A 12,408-nucleotide genomic window follows, 5' to 3' on the forward strand; every position below is an offset into this window, starting at 1 on the left:
TCGAGAAAGTTCTAGAGAAGAGTGAGCACTGCTCGCCTTTCGCCTCTCTTTGTTTGCTGGCTTCCTGTGCCCTTCACATAGTTCAGATGCTTGAATCTTCTGAGTGCTGCGTCCTGTTTGTTATTATCAGACGTAGGGCCCTAGTCAACCATAGAGTCAAGAACCCTGTTTACTTTGATACAACGTTGGAGTCTTGTTCATCATACAAAGCAGTAGGTGTGATACTGAATTCCCGGACATCACCGTCTAATACCAACCCATTGATTATATCCTCCCATTGAATATCTGGCATTTTATAGGACATCGTGATAATTCTCTTTTAAATTTATGAGATTTTTCTATGGGAATCTCTATGGAGTACGTTAATATTATCACATAGTGGGAAGAAAGGCCTGGGGAGAATTATAATTGGCGTTAATAACTGTATCCGTTCATTTCATTGTCGTAATATCGATTACCGCATGGCTTTGTGTAGTGTGAAAGGTCAATATCGTGATATAGTATTCATATCGTTTGGATCTGTTTATTTAAATTGTGTGCAAAGCGATATTTTAGCTGCAGGTCTGTACTTGCATCCCAGATAACGACTGAGTGCTCGTACTGTGACGCTAGTGGAGAGTAAGCTTATTAGAAGGATAATAACGCAAAGATTTTAGGGTGATTTATAGATTGCACTCATTAAAGAACCAAATTAGATACATTTATTCCGGGAAACATGAACGCTGCTTTTCTTCCATCATTAGCACATTGCCAATGTTTAGGTTTTGGTATAACTCTTCTTAGTGGGATTTATTTGCTGACACACAACGCAGCGTCACTCCCAGATATTTGTAGACTGTCTTCGTGTCTAATTTACTGTTCACCCGGTGGAAGTTGTCGCCCCGAATCCCCTCTCTATTGTTACATTAGGTGACCATTCTGCTTTGTTTTAATTACGTTGCGTCGCTGGAACAGTCTAAAGCAAATCCCCTCCAGATAGAACACGGGCTGCGTTACAGCCGTCTCTTCAACTTTCTGCGAATAGTGAGAAACTGGTTCATGGTATCTGATGTACGCCCACGAGACGTAATTTCCAAGAATATTCCTTAGTCAACCACTTCAGCCTGTTCTCGGAGGTGCCGATCATAAATCACAAGTGAATGGAAGGTGAATTTTCGTATTACCGTTATCGCGGTTTGTCATGTATAAATCATAGAAGAGAAGTTAGTCACTTCTCATTTAAGTGATTTTTTTTTCTCTAAAACGACAGACTACACAGTACTAATACTCATTATTCACTTTTTCTCTTTTCTGCGGTGAATCAATGGCGTAAAGGATTGTGACAAATGGCTCCTTATTTAACATTACACGCGGTTAACACTATTCTACTGTATTCACAGTGAAACCTAGCCAATAATATGACTAAGTGGTGGTGGTGGTGGTGGGTAGTGTTTAACGTCCCATCGACAACGAGGTCATTAGAGACGGAGCGCAAGCTCGGGTTAGGGAAGGATTGGGAAGGAAGTCGGCCGCGCCCTTTCAAAGTAACCATCCCGGCATTTGCCTGAAACGATTTAGGGAAATCACGATAAACCTAAATCAGGATGGCCGGAGACGGGATTGAATCGTCGTCATCCCGAATGCGAGTCCAGTGTGCTAACCACTGCGCCACCTCGCTCGGTTATGACTAAGTCCTTAGTAGTGTGATGAGCTTACTTTTCCGAAATTATCCCATACCTCTGTATTGTACGATCTGGTTGGAGTGGGATACGGGCTGGGTGTTGTGAATGCGTGAACCCAAATAATTTATTAAAGATAAAATGTTTCTGACACAGGAACAAAGACAGTTAAACAGAACTTAATTTGCAGCCATATAAATTTCCTGACAACAGGACTGAAACAGGACAATAACAATTACAAATGCCACCAACGCAATGAAACAGGGTTAAAATCAACTTCGATCTAGCAATCATCACCTGCAACACTAATAAAAATTATAAAATACGCCCTTCACCAAAAAATACAGTTACTGCAGTAAACCATATGGCACTAAGACAACTGTCAAACTTAATTTAGAACACACGCCTAGCACTCAGCTAAACATTTGTGAAGGACTATTCCCATCACCAGCTACGACAAACTAGAACCAACGATATGCACGGATACCTTGTAAGGTAAGCCTCATTTTCAGATTACATTTTATTTTCTTATTCTCCGAATTTACACAGTATATCACGACTGCAAACATCAACAACATTCAGTAAGCTCCGGAAGCACTACAGAGCACGTGGCAAGGAGTAAGAATTCAGTTCCCATGTCAGCCAAAGTAGCAGATGGATCATCTGGCGTTTCCAGCCGGCGGTGGAGTGAGGTGCTGAGGTTAGTCGTGAGAAAGAGAGTCACACCAACACCAGCACACGATACGTAGGGAAAGCATATCAATTCTAGCATGAAGTAACTAATATTGTTTAGTAAATATTTATTATTAAAGACACTCTTTCCACTAGAGATATTAGGAGAAACCTATCGATCATGAACACTTCCTTAAAACAAATGGTTCAAATGGCTCTGAGCACTGTAGGACTTAACTCGTGAGGTCATCAGTCCTCTAGAACTTAAAACTACTTAAACCTAACTAACCTAAGGACATCACACACGTCCATGTCCGAGGCAGGATTCGAACCTGCGACCGTAGTGGTCACGCGGTTCGAGACTGAAGCGTCTATAACCGCTCGGCCACAGTGGCCGGCCCTTAAAACAATATTACGATGCAAGAATGTAGTAATTTCAATAAACAAATGAATAATTTTTAAGCCAACGAAGTTGTACAAACACCTACAATGTTTGAAGATTGGTTGTACAAAATCTAGACTATGCGCCACAATCGCCAGTCGCCGACTGGACGCCTTTCGATCTAGTTCTGTCCTAAGACCATGTTCTCAGAAAATAGCTGATTCTGAGTTTCATTAATGTCAGGTAACGGTAAATAAGGGAATCCAAGAACATTACTGCAACTAATATAGCTTCCCACTTTCATCTCTCAGAAATTACGGGATACAGAACTGCACTTCCCAGAGAAACCGACGGTGCTAATACAGCTTCCGCGAGGGAGGATATCACTTAGAAGAGCTTTGAGGCGAAACAGGTAAGAGGGAATCGGAAGAGACGATTCACTAAGGTCAGTACGGGTTGTCTCAGTTTCTGTAAACCTCGGATAGAAAAGCGCTGCCAGTCATACTGCTATCCTCTGTGGACTCACTAACTAAACTGAGACACCTCTGGAGGTTTAGTAAAGAAGGGGCAGGGGGTCTTATAACGTAAGCTCAGATCTCAGTACAGTCTTCTATACAAGAAAACGTGTAAAGGAATCACTCTCATAAACCAAACGAACAAAATTACTCTCTTTGTAAAAGAGGCATAGACCAAATCAGTCATGCTCATTTCATAATGAGACAAGACGATATTCGTTAGTATAAAACATACAAATCAATCACGCCCAATGTGTGTCATTCACAAATTCAAAATTGCTTTCTGCTTTGAAGAAAACATTTGCATGACCAGTGTGCCACCATACAACAAGGATAATCCGTTGCACTATAACCACGGAATTTCCATGTGTGGTATAGCTCCTTAATCAATTCACGCACTAGGCACTTGTACTCTGCGCTGCTCACTATATTGTTTCGTTTAACTACCAAGCTGCAGTAGCTGGCTACTAAATCCCACAGTGCTCCTCTTGAAATGCAGAAGCCTCCTTCTTTTCTTCCACTGAATCGCCGTCCGCTGGCCGAGGAAAGGATATCAAGCACTCTACTGGGTTGTTTGTGTCCACACAACAGAGAAACTCCACGCTGACGGTTAGTGACGCCTCCTAAAAAGTTCCTTGGCGTACTGGGTTCGAGAAGGCTTCCGTTCTTAACCGTACACCAACTCACTTTCACTAATCCGTCTCTTAATGCCACAGCTGCTACTGTGATCACTGCTTTGAGACGAATCGGGTCACAAACCCAGTACCGCCCCAACTCCTCGCCATGACTCGTCAGCCGCGGGTATTACGGCTTGTTCGCACCTGCAAGTGTAGCCCATACCAGCTACCTCGAGACCCATCAGCTCGGCCACGCCCCATGATGACCGCCGGCGACGCCAAAGGCTTCCCGACCACTGCCCTGCGGTCAAGGCACTGGCTTCGAAGAGGTGTTTGAACGCTGTCAGCGAAGTTGGTGACTGACTTTCCTCCATCTCACGCGGCCACATCAAAGCTCCGAGTGAGGCTACTTCCGCCACAAACGCCGCCGACCTTTCCCATTGGCCGAGAACTTGAGCGATACTGGTAGCGATGCTGACGCAACAGGGTTAGCATAGCAGGGAGAAAGATGCGCCACAAATTACAAATTCATGGTGCGCCTCTGTGTTACTCCATTTAATTTCACTACACTGTTCTTACAATGATGAGCCAAACATTATGTCCACCTGCTTAATAGCTTGTTTGTCCGTCTTTGTAACGACATACCTCTCTGATTCGGCGTATTAGGGATCCGGCGGTTTGTCGGTAGGTTTGTGGAGGTGTGTCGCATTAGATGTCTAGGCGAGGGTCACGTAATTCGCATGAATAACGGGCTGATAATTTGCCTATGTGGTGATGGCGACCGATAGCGAACCAGATAGGTTCCATACGATTTACATCAGGCGAATGTTGCCGCCGAGGTATCAACGTGAGTTGACTATAATGCTTCTCAAACCACTGTAGCACGGTTCTGTCTCCGAGACACAAACATTTGTGTTGTGTTTAGACAAGACAGCCTAGACACAATGAGAGGAAGCCGAAAGGCACGCGCTACGCTCACGCAGATGGGCGTGAGGTCTGAAACAGAATACGTAATGAATGCTATAAAGAAAAGTACGTAGCTTCTGGAATACTTAACTTTAATCCATCCTTTTGGTACATCTGGAGATTTTGGCGATACAAGTGAGACTCTTTAGATACATGCAATGTTACTAATGGCGCCTTGCTAGGTCGTAGCCATTGACTTAGCTGAAGGCTATTCTAACTATCTGCTCTGCAAATGAGCGAGGCTTCGACAGTGTGCATCGCTAGCTACGTCGTCCGTACAACTGGGCGAGTGCTATCCCGTATCTCGAGACCTGCCTTGTGGTGGCGCTCGGTCTGCGATCACACAGTGGCGACACGCTGGTCCGACATGTACTAATGGACCGCGGCCGATTTAAAGCTACCACCTAGCAAGTGTGGTGTCTGGCGGTGACACCACAATTTGTTCTACTAAACCATGGCATCGCTGTCAGGGAAGACATCAAGCATGAAGGTGGTTCGCAGCTGTCAGCGTGTCTTCGATTATTACCACAGATCCCATACAACAGCAGGATGACGACTCCTGTACCATAATTCTGCTCCCACCTGCCTGCGTCACTGGCGTGGTGCACGTTTGGAGCAGCCGTTCACCTCCATGACAGCGTTTGTGCAGCCGACCATCGACTTTGTGTAGCAAAAATGTGATTCACCGGAAGAGTCGAAATGTTTCCATTCATGGACGGTCGAGTCTCGGTGGTCCCGTGACGATAGCAATCGTCGTTAGCGATGTCGTTGGGTCAACATGTGAACACGGTGTGCTCCGAAACACTTGTGCGTGCACCTGCGTATTGTATTCTTTCGGCAGAGATACCACAGGTCACAATCTATCCTACTTTACAGAGCAGATAAGCCCTACGTTTGTAAGTAGGCTGTGTAGGTTTTTTTTTTTATTGGTAACGCCACGTAGCGCTCTGTATGAAAGTCACTGGCTGTGCTGTGTGCAGTCTGTGGCGGGTTTGCACTGTTGTTGGCTATTGTAGTGTTGGGCAGCTAGATGTTAACAGCGCGCAGCGTTGCGCAGTTGGAGGTGAGCCGCAAACAGTGGTGGATGTGGGGAAGTGAGATGGCGGATTTTTGAGAGCGGATGATCTGGACGTGTGTCCATCAGAAACAGTACATTTTTAAGATTGGATGTCATGAACTGCTATATCTATTATGACTTTTGAACACTATTAAGGTAAATACATTGTTTGTTCTCTATCAAAATCTTTCATTTGCTAACTATGCCTATCAGTAGTTAGTGCCTTCAGTAGTTTGAATCTTTTATTTAGCTGGCAGTAGTGGCGCTCGCTGTATTGCTAGTAACGAAGATTTTTGTGAGGTAAGTGATTTGTGAAAGGTATAGGTTAATGTTAGTCAGGGCCATTCTTCTGTAGGGATTTTTGAAAGTCAGACTGCGTTGCGCTAAAAAAAATGTTGTGTGTCAGTTTAAACACAGTCATGTATAATTTTTCTAAGGGGACGTTTCATATGTCGACCCTTAGCCGAGGATACCTCACTGGAATCTTCTGATTTTTTCTTGTAGTTTGTGTAATTACTGCAGCCTTTGTTTATTGCTGGCGCGTAATTGTAGAGAGAATTTCCTTTGTAGTTGTAGTTTTTCATTCTTGTACAGTAAAACAGTTGTGGCATGCATGTAGATTTGCACCAAGTATTTCGCAGCAGCGCTTGCAATTAACGAGATATTATTTTCAATGCTATGTTAATGTGTTTTCTTATTTTGCTCTTCAAATTGTGCTTTTCTGTGTTGTCGTGTTAGCGCCGCCGAGTAATGAATTAACTAATGTTGAAAGTAGTTATTTGGTAATTGTGCATAGGGAAATGGAGCGGGCTGCAAATAATGGTGTAGGCAGTGAAACAATTAGTGAACAGGGAAGCATTATCGATCGATCGGTCGCCAACAGCTCGCCTCAGGACACAATTTTGCAAATACTGTAGATTCAGGTTTTGCGTCCTCACCGTTTTCTCAAATAAGTCAAGACACATTTTCTGCTTGTCAAAATGTGAATGTTGCCGGTGCAAATGCACTGCCAAAAAGCATAGAGGAACAGATTCCAGACACTAATACATTATTATTGCAATTAATGCAACAAATGAAACAAAATCAGAGACAAACACAGCAACAGTTAGACACAATGGAACAAAATCAGAGACAAACACGGCACAAGCTTCAAAAGTTAGACACAATGGAACAAAATCAGAGACAAACACAGCAATAGTTTCAGAAGTTAGACACCACACTTGAACAAACACGTAAAGATTTAACTACTGAGTTACATAACATTGAATCGAAATGTCAAAAAGTCTGTAATGACGTAAAAACACAAATTTGTGAGCATTTCCAACCTATTTTTTCTCGGCATGAAAATGCATTACAGAATCACGAAGCAGCCATAAAAGAACTGCAAACCATTGTTGATGAAAATCATGAGACCTTGTGGGCTAAAATTGACTCAGTTGCATCTACCGATTCGGTTACGCTACTTGCAAAAACTCAGGAAAACTTAAAGGACACAGTAGATACTCTGCAAATTGGTTCAGAAAGACACATGGAGGAAATTAGTTCATTATCAGAGAAAGTAGTCGAACTTTCGGATCAGCTAAATAATTTATCTACGAAGGTAGATGATTATCTGAATGACACAAGACCGGTAGTCTTTAATGACACAGAAGAGTACGAACAAATTAGGAAATTCAAACAAAATCAGAATCAAATTAATACGCAACACCAAAGAGACATCCGGGAAGTACAAGATCAGCTGACACAGGTAATACAAGAATTACGTATTTCAGAGGACACTCACGCTCTAATGCGGGAAGAGGGACATAGAGATACGGGACAGCCACAAAATAATAACACGGGGTACTTCGGAAATTATGAAAGAAATTGGCAAATACAGCGAATTTTGAGATGGAACCGCCGAAACGAAGTAACAGTGACCGATATGCGACTCGCTGACATGATGATTTTGACTATAAGCTGTTTATTACTATACGTAAATACAAAACATTTAAGAATTCCGGCAACGACATTCATCCACAAGCGTGGCTTCATCAATTCTCTCATTGTTTTCCTCCCAATTGGTCATTAGAGCACAGATTAGAATTTATGTGTGGCTATTTAGAGAATGAACCAGCTGTAAGAATGTGATCGGTCATTCACGATTGCCACAGTGAAGGAGAATTTTATCATGTCTTCCTCTCAGCATATTGGTCTCAAGCTACACAAGGCCGAGTAGATGAAACATTTCGAACATCTGTATTTTCCAGTCTTGTGAAATATTTTGAAGACATGTTGCACAAGAATCAGTACCTGTCAAACCCATACAGCCCCTCAGAACTCATCCGCATTTACTTAATCAAATTGCCTGAACATTTACGACATATTATTTTGCCATGACGTTGCAAAGACGACATTGAAGCTTTTCTGGGACTGTTACAAGAATTGGAAATTGACACTGACAATCGCGGAACGCGAAAACAGGAGCACAACAATTACAGGACACATCCGTCATAATTCCACGATGACAGAAATAATAAATGGACACGACAAGGCTATACTTACAACGTAAATCGTGAGCAAAATAGACACCAACCGTATGACAGCCGTTGGAACAGTAGTAATAATTACAGGGAAAGATCACCTCTCTGCGGTAATGACTATCACAGAGACAATCAGAGAAACAAACAATATGGGAACCAAAATACTTATTATCAAGGGAGACAAAATAACTTGAGACGCAACGGTCCAGAGCGCAGTTACGATTCAGGGAGAAATTCTCCACCATGTGACCGACAAGAAAGAAACTATGGAATCTACCGACATGACGACAGACGATATGATCGTAACGACAGACCTGAATTGCATCAGAACTGGCGAGATTCAAACAGGGCAGGGCCCTCTCGACAAGGTGAATTTGTAGAAGTTAGGTTTCCAAATCCCAATAACGACGCGCGCCAACAAAGAGACAATAGGCAAATGACTCATACCGCTGGCAGCCACAAATCATACTTCTGAAACTGACGACGCAGCTGCCGTAGCTAGTAATTACGTAAAAATGGAAGACATTAGGGACATCTTACTCCAGGAACACGACGTAAAACTTAACAACATTGCATATCCTGTGATTCACATTACAGTAAATGACGTAAAATTTACGGCAGTACTTGACTCTGACAGTCCCATTTCAGTATATAATGAAACAGCTTTTGGCAAATGCAACAAATCGAACGATTGCCCCACACTTCCTTTACGTAAGATTAAATTACAAGGTGCAATTTTTGGAAAAAGTGTAGATGTACGCGAACAAACCAACTTAGAATTCTTTTGTCAAAGCCACAGCTTCTCTATGAACTTTCTTATTGTTCCATTATTGTCGACTGAAATTATATTGGGAGTAGACTTTTTCAATGAATACAAAGCAATCTTAAACTTTCACGATGCTGAAATAAGTTTAGAGAAAGAAGGTAAGTCAATAGCTTTGAAATATGAAGATTGGCTCTCAAACCATGACTAGGAAATTAATCGGCTTTACATTCTGCTAGACAACAGTTCGGAATTTTCTACGGAAATAGACACTAATAATCACTCTACAAGTACTGACAGGGATGATATCGACGGCATATTTGTTACTTATGAGTTAATTCAGAATAAAATTCAAACAATTGAGAATTGTAATGACACCGATAGGCAGGACCTTTTTGAGATTTTACAAGCACATTCCACAATTTTTACTCACAAAACAGGAACAATCAAGGGATTTCAATACCAATTTCGTGTTCGCGAGCATAGTAAATTTTGTGTTAGACCATGCATAATTCCGGCACATTATAGGGACCGTGTTAAAACAGAAATACAATCTTTGCTTGACTAGGGCATTATTGAGCCTGCAGTAAGCTCATACAACAATCCATTACATGTTGTTGAGAAGAAAAATGGATCGATCAGACTTGTCTTAGATTCGAGACAGATCAATACTATCATCATTCCTGAAACAGACAGGCCGCAAACGATGGAAGAACTTCTTCAAAATTTTAATGGTGTAAAAGTGTTGTCTTCTATTGATCTCAGATCCAACTTTTATCAGATCGAACTTCATCCAGAATGTAGGAAATACACAGCTTTTCTTTGTTTTGGCGTTTGTTATCAGTTTCGGAAGCTTCCTTTAGGTTTGAACATTTCTTTGGCAGCATTCATTCCATATTACCGGAATTCTTAAAACGTCACATCACTTTATATGTGGACGATATTCTGATAGCAGAAGCCTCATGGGAACAACATAATCGCATCCTCAACAGCGTGTTACATATTTTTGCAGAATCTGGAATTACTGTTAACTTGGTAAAGTCTGAATTCGGTAGGACAAAGGTGAAGTTTTAGGGACATATCATTTCTTCTGAAGGCATTCAGCCGGATCCTGAAAAGTTTCGAAGCAATCAGAGCCATTCCAGTTCCATCCACAAAAAAAAAAAAAAAAAAAAGTCCGCCGTTTTCTAGGTCTCGTAAATTTTTACTGTCGTTTTCTGAATATGCAAATTCTAGTTACACCAAAACTTTGTTCTCTCACTGGAAAAAATACTATTTGGAACTGGGACGAACAAGCACAGTTGGAATTCAATTTTTTGAAAGAATCGCTACTTAACGCACCAATACTAGCTCATCCAGATCTGTCACAATATTTCTGCCTTAGCACGGATTCTTCTAAAGTCGGTCTTGGTGCCCATTTATTTCAAGAAGCCACAGAAAATGACACTGCTGTTCAGAAAACCATTGCTTTTGCTAGTCGAGTGCTAACAAAATCTGAAAAAAATTATTCAGTTACTGAATTAGAAGCTTTAGCTATCATTTGGGCATTTAACAAATTTCGTTTCTTTCTTTTTGTTAAGCACAAAAAGTATACAGTGATCATCGTGCATTACAATTTCTTATGTCTTCAAAATTAAATCATGACAGGTTAAAACGTTGGGCATTGTTTCTGCAAGAATTCCACTTCACAATAGTCTACATTCCCGGCAAGGAGAACATTGCTGCGGACGCACTGTCACGCGCACCGGCTGGGCTTGAGAAAAGTAACACAGAAGGCAACCTCGAGAAAAATGTCAGTATTATTTACATTCAGAAAGTCGCCTTTGAAAACTTCATCACCATATATTTAAAGGACATTGCTCATGAACAAGATAAAGATCCGATTTGGAAAGACATCAAAAGTAAATGGCATGAAAAGCCGCACACTCAGATTCGGCATTATTATCTGGTTAGAAACAACATACTCTTCAAACGCTGCACTGTTGATGACAAGCTATCGGTACTTTGCATTCCAGACGATTTTGTTAATAAGATCATTTGGTACATTCATTTCAGCTACGCACATTTTGGTCCACGAAAATGTTATCATATTCTTCGAACGACTTGTTATTTTAACAATATGGAAAAGAGAATTCGAAGAGTCTTGTCTATTTGTAAACTTTGTCAAAAGGCGAAACTATCTACTATCTCACATCGTGCTCCGTTGCTTCCTATCATTCCTTCTAAATTAAAAGAATTTGCTGCTGTTGATCTCTTGGGACCCCTTGTCAGAACATCGAATGGATTTTCGTACGTTCTAGTCGCTGTTGAACATACTTCAAAATTTGTTTCTTTCACTCAGTTACGTAAAGCCACTGGACGGTCTGTATCCAACGCCTTTGCTAAAAATTTCTTACGTGAAGTTGGACATGTTAGTAAAGTCATTTCAGATAACGGACCGCAATTCAGATCTAGTGTTTGGTCACGCTTGCTTCCGAACCATAAAATCAAACCTGTTTTTATTTCATTGTACCCACCACAATGTAACCCGTCTGAACGGATTATGAAACAAATTAATAAGCTTTGCAGACTTTATTGTCACAGAAAGCATCAGCATTGGGACAGATATTTACACTTATTTCAAAACGTGCTGAATGAAATGCCTCATGACTCCACTGCTTTACCACCTACTCTTGTACTGAAGAATGAAGAACCACCGAACAGAATCGGAGAGCATGTACCTTTCCTGAACACACCTAAACATTGACACAGACATAATTGATTTGGCTATTAAAAATATAAAATCTGCAACAGACAAAAGGAGAAAACTACACGGTAAAGCAAATGCAAAGAAAATATATATTGGTCAGAAAATTCTCATTAAAGCTCATTCATTGTCACATAAGAAGAAACACTTGAGTCACAAATTCTTTCTGATTTACAATGGACCTTACAAAATCCGACGTATACCACATGATAATTGCGTTGAATTTGAAACTCTGCGTACTAGGAAGAGTAAAGGTTTACACCACATTTCACATGTAGAACCGTTTATTGAAAGACAATCTGCTTTTTAACCTTGTCTTTGCCATAAAACTTTTCACTTCACGCTTCTAGTACTCTTTGTCACACTTAGAAACTGTTAACATGCAACTATGTTTTAAAATAAACTATCCAGTCTAGAACCTAGGGAACAGTAATTATGAATGCATTGTTATAGTGAACAGATGACACAGTGTTATTGTGTGTGTACACTCTTGACACTATTGAAATGAGC

The sequence above is a fragment of the Schistocerca serialis genome, chromosome 8 (genome assembly GCF_023864345.2).
Source record: "Schistocerca serialis cubense isolate TAMUIC-IGC-003099 chromosome 8, iqSchSeri2.2, whole genome shotgun sequence".
NCBI classification, from domain to species: Eukaryota; Metazoa; Arthropoda; class Insecta; order Orthoptera; family Acrididae; genus Schistocerca; species Schistocerca serialis.